We start from the raw sequence: 9,159 nt of genomic DNA on the forward strand, positions 1-9,159 counted from the left end.
GCGAATTAAAAAAACATTCATGCAACGCGTCCATATATGAATTCGAATTTTGCTTGTACGTTTTTGTATTTCGTTCACTTCTGCTAAACCTCTTTCATAATACAGGAAGTTTACTAAGAAGGCTGGGATAGTATTGACACTCTCGATTTGATCTAGAAGATACCGAATTGGTAATTCGCTACGCGTACCGGTTATCTGACTGAGGTTTTACGTGATTTTTCTCCATCCCCAACGTATATGCAGCGTGTTTCCAAATCCTTTTCGTTTTCATTACAGCAAACACTCGAGAATTCAGACTAATGGGGTGATTTTGCTCCATTAATCCAGATTAATGAAGAAAAAGATAGCCCCAAAAGAAAAAAAAACGTAGAAAACAAAAGAAAAACACTGTGATCTGTAGTCAGAAAGCGAACCATACCGACCGAACGACCGTCGCTTGTCGGCGAAGTTAGTACCAACTTTTGCTGATAGAAAGTGTCGCGTGGTCAACGCAACGGATCCCCACGGCCATTAATCTCGGTTTTCTAGACCGGGGCCGCTATCTCCTTGAAACAGCTCTTCAGTTATCCTCATGAGGCTGAGTGGACCCCGTTCCAGACCCACTAGTTCTCAGAAATTCTGGTAGGGCCGGGAATCGAACCCGGGACCTCTGGATCTTTAGCCAGGAACTCTGACCACTAGACCACATAGGCAGAAAACAAATAAATGGTAAATGTAATAATATAGGTAGTTCTGATGGAAATAAATACAAAATATCACAGCAGCAATTTCTTCCTCTCTCAGAAGCTGAAATCCAGGGTCTCCTTCATCCAGCTCAAGCCAATGTATATTTTCTTGCGTGGTTTCAGTCTCTCCAGCTGCCCTCAACACAATCTTAAAATCGTCTTGCTCCTAAATCCCACGTGTCTTTTAGAGTGTGTACTCAACTATGAAGAGAATTTTTCATTTTTCATATTTCGATCCGGATTAACTGTAACCGGATTAGCGAGGGTTTACTCTATTCACCGGTTATCCTAACATTGGACGCTATAAGCCTGAGATTCTGACACGTCGTTAAATATTCCACAAAAATACAATAAACTATATTACATTTTTATCTTGTTTTAATATTTAAACGTTATACTGTGTTTTGACAGACAAAGCCTTTTTTTACTGATGCACGAATAGTGTTCGTGATGGAATTAGGGAGGAACACGGTGTTGTGTTTAAGTACAGTACACAATTCACTTTGGATGCGTAGGTTTCTGGACTTTGTCTCTCATCTGATATTCTAGATATAAACTGTAATATAGTTCGGAAAATTAGATCATTGGCAAAGTCCACATATCGGGAAATCTTAAGGATACATAGACGCTCGTTGGAAGTCAGGAATATGAAGAATGCCATCTTCTGGGATGTGGCGCCATATAGATACTATGTGAACTGACGTTTCGGAAGAACGTATTCCCTCCAGCTTCAGGGTAAAAAAATCAGCGAGCGAGGAACCAGCGTGAGCATATGGCTGCAGATTTTTCTACCCCGAAGATGGAGGCGATACGTTCCTCCGAAACGTCGGTTCACACTAGCTCTACAAGGCGCCATATCCAAGAAGACGGCGTTCTTCATAGTCACCACCGTGAAAACCTCAAATCTTACACAGTCAGGAATACGTTTACTGCACAGTTTAGTTTGTTGATTCTAGGCTTTCACAAAGGTTTACTGTTGATACTGAATCTGCTGTTGGTTATCTGAACCGTGTGGATGTGTGCAGTGTAGACGACGTTTCGGAGATAACGTTCTACCTCAGCCTTGAGGCACCCTGAAATGCAGACAGCATGCACCTTTCAGAACACCTACAAAAATTTCTCACATTTAAAACGAGCTAAGATCTAAGGGTATAAGCAAAATATTTAAATTTGAACTGTACTATTTCTGGATTTTGATGCCGTGCAGTGCGTTTACCCGACTGTTTGGATGAACATACCGCTTCCATCTTCAGGATTTAAAACTCAAGCTACTAACAAGAAGGAAGCAGAAACGAGAACTCCACTAGCTGCATGGTTCATACTGGGTTAATTCTTGAACTATGAAGATGGAGACAGTACCTTACTCCGAAATGTCAATGAACTACTGGACTACACGGCGTCACATCCTAGATGACAGGCTTTATGTTTACAGCAGTGAGGACGCAAAATCCAAAACAGTTCAGTTCGCTTTCCGTGCATGTGTCTTCATCGTTTGCAGACTGACTTGCTGAACTTTAATAATCGACTTTGGCTTGTAAATCGATTCTAATGCGACGAAAGCAAATATTATTTACAAAACACATGAGACATTCATGCACACATCTTATTGAAAAGAGCTGAATGACGTTCTGCGATCTGTGTTAACCATCTATGAAAAATTAATCTCCTAGCAGCCTTTTGTTGAGTAACCGTGGTAGTGCCACAATCGATATCTCGAAATGCATGCAGTAGCGTTTAGTTGCGGGAATAGGACCACGAGCGTCTTAAGAAAAACAGCAGGCAGTGTTTGGGTCTGAGGCTCTAACGATGATGACTACAAAGGATATGGTCTTCTGGTTTGTGACGCTGTGTAGTTGGGAGGGACATACCGCCTCCATCTTCAGGATGGAAAAGTAAACCAAGCAAGAAATCAACAGAAAAAGGCGGCAAAATGAGCTGAGGTTTGAGGTACGTTTAAGTGGAAGAGAGAATAGCTCTCCTGCCTCGTATACAGGAAGTCCCCGCTTCGAAACTCGGCTCAGAGGCCGGCTATCCTAACTGAGGTTCGCCGTTTTTTCCTTAATTTTTTCTAGGCAAATTACTGGAGAGCATTTCAAATTAGGCCACGGCCACTTCATTCTGTATTTTTTCAATTTATTACTTATTAATTCCACCCTTCGACGATATACGCAGTCGGAGATAAAAAGAGCTTCATTAAATATAAACTAAGGTCTATGGAGTGTGATTATAGACGGGGTTTGAATTTATGACCGGATTTATTGGGCTCTTTGATACAGTGCGTGACTACACGATACAGTTCACTGTTTTACACACACACACACACACACACACACAGACACTAGTGCCCACAGTAACGTCTTCACTAGCCGTTGCTTTGCAGCTGCTTCCAACGGGTTCGTCTTCGTTCCCGAACTCTTTGTGTGCCAGCTTTTCACAGCAGTTCTGACTGACTCAGTCACTCACCAACTAAATCAACTGAACATCTCTGTACGGACAGCGTAGAAAACACCGCTTCCCATTATTGTCGTATCCAATTGTTGCCTTGGAAATATCCTTGTTTGCGAAGCCGTTACTCAGTAATGGTCGTCTTTGTTTGCTTCAGAGTTCTTGCCTTGAACATATATGCCGCAATATCGTCACCTGAGTCGGAGAGTGTGTTATGTCCATAAACATTAATTTTCAGGAAACTGAATTTGAAGTTAACGGAACCGACTGCAGCTTGAACCTGGTTTAGAACACACATTTTGTAGAAAAAGGCAAACCTATGGAAATGTGTGATGATAATGCAAAGAAGAGAATCTTCGTCTCTTTTCGCTCAAACGTGGAGAAAGAACACCCGACACCCAAGCAACAATATGTACCGTAAGGTAAAGGTAAATTTGTTCCTGTGCTCAGCGAAGTAAGCACTACATCGTGAAGGCGTATGTCGATGTATAGATCTACATGTTCTTGACCTAGGCACTAGCTGCAGGTCAGTGGTGAGCTTCATGCCTCGGCCGCTTTACCCCCGGGGAAAGAGCCCCTGGTACCCATCGGATAGAAGGATAGAAGAGCCGGTCTGGACGATTTGGAGAAGAGAAAATTCTTGACCCTACTGGGACTCGAACTCCGATCCCTCAGTCCAGTTGGTAGCCAGTCGCTATACTGACTACGCTACCGTGGCTCCACGTATAAATTAAGAGAGACAAAAAAACAGTTATGAAACAAGCAGGAAAATGGAAATACTAAAGCAGGATAAAGACCAGGGAAAGGAAAATGTCACGGCCTTCGTTTCGCAGCGGAAGGAAACAGTTAACGAGTCTAACTAGAAGACTTAACTCAGCATCATGGCTGGCGTCATTATTACAGAGAGGAACTTTCGTAACAGGAATCGAGATTGGCAACAATCGATAAGTATCGCTCAGAATATAGGATACGTTCCTTTGCTTTTATCACGTACATGTACAGAAAGTGACATCGACGCGGAGTGATACTACGGGTAACTTGGTGCGGGACTGAGTGACGATATAGTGCCACTCAGTATTACCAATTATTACTGAAATAGTCACAAATAATTGCAATTAGCTATATATTTTTTACTACACTTTATCATTTTCTAAGAGCTGTCATGTTTACACATTCTGTCCCATTCTCTGCATTATGCAGCTTTGTATTCCATTTTCTGATATTGCAAGGGGGTTTAAAAAGCGAGAGAAACTTTATGAAAATTATGTAGACATTATTAATGTGGGACTTAGTTTTGATAAAACACGCATGCGGAAGAAAAGGAATGGATATAGAATTTTGGAATGGAAACCAAAATGAAGAAGAAAATACCTCTAGGAAGACCTAGACTTAGGTTGTAGGATACTATTGTCACGTGTCTGGGGTTCCGTGACAAATAATTGTGGTTTCTTAGATTTGATTGTTGGGTTTATTGGACGTAACTAACACATTTACACTCGGTTACAATAACTCACACATTCAACTGTTTCTGGATACTGAATCCCTCACTGTGGTCTGCTTCTTGTGCCTCTGTCTTCCGGACAATCCTCTCGCTTCTGTTCTGTACCTTCAATTCTGAACTGTTCTCCATCAAAACCCAGGGTAACGGTGTATTTCGCCTTACAACGAGAATGCGTCCCGCGAAGCACCGCCTAGCAGATGCGCAGGTTGCAGCTTTCAAGCCGCTCATCACAATATGCTTTGTCACGTGAGCGTGTTTTTCACCCATAGATGCAGGAACGTGACTATCCAGCCGTTGTCTAGCAATGGACGCCCGCTATGACTCAGGTATTCCTGACTTTTAGGCGACACGCCACAATATTAAAATTGACTGGAGAAACAGGATGGGGTGATCCCGCTCGGGATAGGGACCAGTGGTGAACACTCCGGTTTCATAAAATTTTGGGAGTTCTTGAGTGGCTGAGCGAGTGGCAGTTCCACAAGAAGGACTCAGCTGCATGGTGTTATATTTTGGACCTATTGAGAACGCGGAAGTATACAATGTGCACGAGGTAGACATGCTAAGCAGACAGAAGCATAAATGATGTAGAAATTAAAATTGTCCCTGTGTTTAATTAAGCATTAAGTAATGAAGACCTATCGGGGGGGGGGGAATTACACTCCGCCTTTCTTGACCTCGGCATTAGATGGAGGTGAGTGGTCAGTTCCTCTCCTTGGTCACTTTACCTCCAGGGAAAGAGCTCCCGGTACCCATCGGATAGGAGGCTGGGTGGGCCCCAAAGATGGTCTGGACGCTATGAAGAAGAGAAAAATCTTTTGTCTGTACCGTGAATCGAAGTCCGGTCGCCCAGGCCATGGCCTGTCGCTCATAACGTGTTAACATCAGTATACATTAGAATTTCCCAGCATTTTATGGAACCCGAAGGTTCATTACCGTGTTCACAAAAGCCCTCCACTGGTCTCTATCCTGAGTCAGCTCAACCCAATCCGTACCATCCCATCCGAGCTCTCTAAGATCCATTTTAATATTGTCCGCCCACCTACGCCTTGGTCTTCCCAGTGGTCTCTTTCCTTCTCGCTTTCCAACCAATATCCTATACGCATTTCTCGTCTCCCCCATTCTTACTACATGCCCTGCCCAGCTCACCCTCCTTGACTTGATCATTCTAATTATACTTGGAGAATAGTACAAGTTAGGAACAATATACTTTAGAAGGAAACAAAAATAAATATAGCTACTATGGAAAAAATCTATCCATGTAACAGGCCGGATTATAAAATTAAAAATTTCCTCTAATGCAGCCCTTCGAACATTGTTATCAAAATTAATTCCGTCCATAGGCTGTGAAGCCTCTGTTCGACTTGTCTCTTCTACTCCTAATGAAACCCACGTCCTAGAACTTTACTTTTTCACTTCTAAAAGCTTTGCCCTCTTTCGAACCCACAGCGGGCACTGGCTGGGTGCCTTCAAAGCCGGTATAGTTCCTCTCCGCCTTCTTAACTACATAAACTTTCTCTCTCCTCGGGAAACAGCCACACCCTCGCGAAGAACAGGCGCTTCTGCATGTAATACACAAGAGCCCAAAAATTGCCTTTCTGGAGACACCGCGATGGGCGGGCCTAGAAGTGATCGGTTTGAATCCCGGTGCGGACATAAGTTATTCTAAAATTTGCAGTGGATTTCCTCAGCCCTTCAAGAGAATTTCTGATAAGTACTTCGATGAGCATACGACCGCTCCTTTCCAAATCATTTTAATATGTTTACTCCGTTATTCGGCCTGTAATTTAGCAAATATAATTCTGAAAACATTCCTTTTTTAGGTCATAGCCTTCCTTAGAAGATTCTGCCAGCTTACACCCTGTTTTCACTTCCTTGGATTTCGCAACAATATTCTCTTTTACAGAATAAGGCCATCCACATTGCGTCAAACCCCAACGTGGAGGACTAGGTCTCTGTATTATAACGATTTAGGGGTGTGACTATGGACGGTGTTTGGATTGGTGAATGGATTTATTGACCACATGTACACATCACTCAAAACTACAAGTAATTAGAGCGCCACCGCTCATCTACACAATTTACAAATTACTGCTGCAAACACTCAGCATTTTCCAGCCCGTAGTGTCTTCAACAGCCGTTCCCTGGCAACGGCTTCTAACAAAGATTCTTCAGCTTCCCGCTCTCAGGTCCTCTTTTCATAGTCGCCCGCGCAGAACTCAACCCTCAACTTACTCCCTGTCATCTCTCCTCAGTTATTGTCTCAGCTGGCCTGGGGTCCACGTTATACAGCCCCGAGCGGACTCAACAGAAAACACTTCATTCAACAGTTCCCTCTATTGTTGTAGGCGTGTTGACCGATAGATTGCTTAGAAACGGCCATTTGTTAAGTCGCCTATTGCGTAGCAACGGAGCAACGGATGTACATGTTACTGTATTTATATCCCCCAGGAACAGCATGGCCCGGTTATACCCCCAGGCACTGGGTTCCCTTTTCTTCGCCTCCTACGACTCTCAGGGCTACAGTGGAGGTATTCTGACCAGCATCCACGCGGGAATTACCTAACATCAGCTCCGTAAAATAACCGACATAGAAAAATGAAATTCGTAGACATGGTCCAGCATCGAAACACACGAATTCTAGAATTTTTATATTTTAACATCGAAATAAAAATGCGCATATGCGTATAAGCCAATTAAACTCTTTTGATGTGGTTATTTTATTGCATTAATATGAAAGGTTTTCATGGTCAAATTCTAACGTATTTTATGTGTTATTACGGTTTTTAAAATGGCAGAAATTACAGGCAAAAATATTTTTAAACTTTCGTTTATTTTTGTTGTCTGTAACACAATAAAGAAACAAATTACATGTGCAGAGCGGCGCATGCGCTTCACGATTCTGAGAGCATGCCGATTCCATTGCATATATATACGTAGGTCTCTCTCTAATGATTTCGCTGCCTTCAGGCCAGGCCTAGAACATTGTTAACTGTTGTTTCGTTTACCCGGACAAAATAAACATGGCCTGTAAATGTTACTCTTCCAGATGGAAGCGTGATTATGAAATTGATGTACAATTTGCTTCTTCTTATAAAGAGTTACAGAATATATTGTGATCAGCAGTTAAGCGATGTAAAGACATGTTTTCAGTCTCCCTGAGTACGTGCAAGTGTATTTTGTAATGACGTCTGTCAGTCTGTATGCGTATGTACCTGGTCAGTCGGTCAGTCTGTCTTGAAATAAAGCACCCATCTGGGGCCCAGGACCAAATATTTACTGTCAGTTGCGGGTTTACTGATGTGGCTCTCTCTCTGATGATAGGACGGGGCTGTCGTTTACAGTTGTTGCTGGCCTTCGCCAGCGCAGTGATTCTCGGGTCCGATTCCCATGGGACTCGAGACAATATTTTACTGTCTCAGATTCGAGACTTCCCTTTTCGTCGCCTCCTACGACTCACAGGGTCACGGTGGAGGTACCCGACGCTGCCTCCATACGGGATTGCTTTACGACTCACAGGGCTGCGGTGGAGGTACCCGACGCTGCCTCCATACGGGATTGCTTTACGACTCACAGGGCTGCGGTGGAGGTACCCGACGCTGCCTCCATACGGAATTGCTTATGTGTATACAGTGCATCCGAGGAGGCTTTCCTGAAGGCCTCGCATAATTCGAAACAAATTTTGAAACATATACGCAATTCTTGCCGATTTCTTTGTGGGGGGGAATTCATATTGTTTAAAACTTTGCGCATAAAGTGAGACTTCATTAGTATTGTGACGGAGTATGACTATTTTCTAGGCGATGACTAGGTAAACACTGCTTAAAAGCCGAAATTATAGCAGAAGCTGAAGTCATTTTTGGTAGGCAACGGCTAGGTAAAATTTGTTTCCGCGGCAATCAATGGTAACAAAGCTATTCCCGTGACAACACAAAAGAACAGAGGAACTGTTCACTAAGGTGACTTCTGTCCCGGCCGCTTGGCGGCTATAAAACAGTGCATTCGTGAATTCGAGGCTAGTAGAGATCGGTCCAAGATGAGGGTTTCTTCAGAGAGATTCTTCAGGAGTTCAACATGTGAGCTGTTATAATTGTGAAGAAGTGCTAATAAACCCAATCATCAAATTCAGAACCCATTATTATTAGTCACGAAACCCCTTGAACATGACAGTTTATTTTTTTTTATATCGCGCTATTTGAAAGTGGCATAAAGTGTGACCCTAATAAACATAACCCTTGCTAGCGACTGAATGGTTAGACGGAGTTTATCAGTATTCGGCATGTAAGAGTTTATCTATAATAGGTCAGTGTTCGGTGATTATGATCATTATAATTTAAGAAGGGTCCTTCACAGGGGTTTCCGAATATAAAAATGTAATTTCTTCGAAACGGCTTCTGCGACATTGATTAAATTTCAGTAATTGAAACAAATTATATTCATGATTTATTTAATCCGTCTTGCAGTGCATACACTCATTTATTTCCTTCTCTC

At 42.8% G+C, this 9,159-nt stretch overlaps 1 protein-coding gene across 1 annotated transcript in view; it reads right to left on the reverse strand.

The window, feature by feature from the left end:
• Nucleotides 1-9,159, reverse strand: part of LOC111862531 (calexcitin-2) — a 68,773-nt gene that overhangs the window by 33,620 nt on the left and 25,994 nt on the right. The gene's annotated exons all lie outside the window — the stretch shown is intronic.

Source organism: Cryptotermes secundus, unplaced genomic scaffold (genome assembly GCF_002891405.2).
Source record: "Cryptotermes secundus unplaced genomic scaffold, Csec_1.0 scaffold1084, whole genome shotgun sequence".
NCBI lineage: Eukaryota > Metazoa > Arthropoda > Insecta > Blattodea > Kalotermitidae > Cryptotermes > Cryptotermes secundus.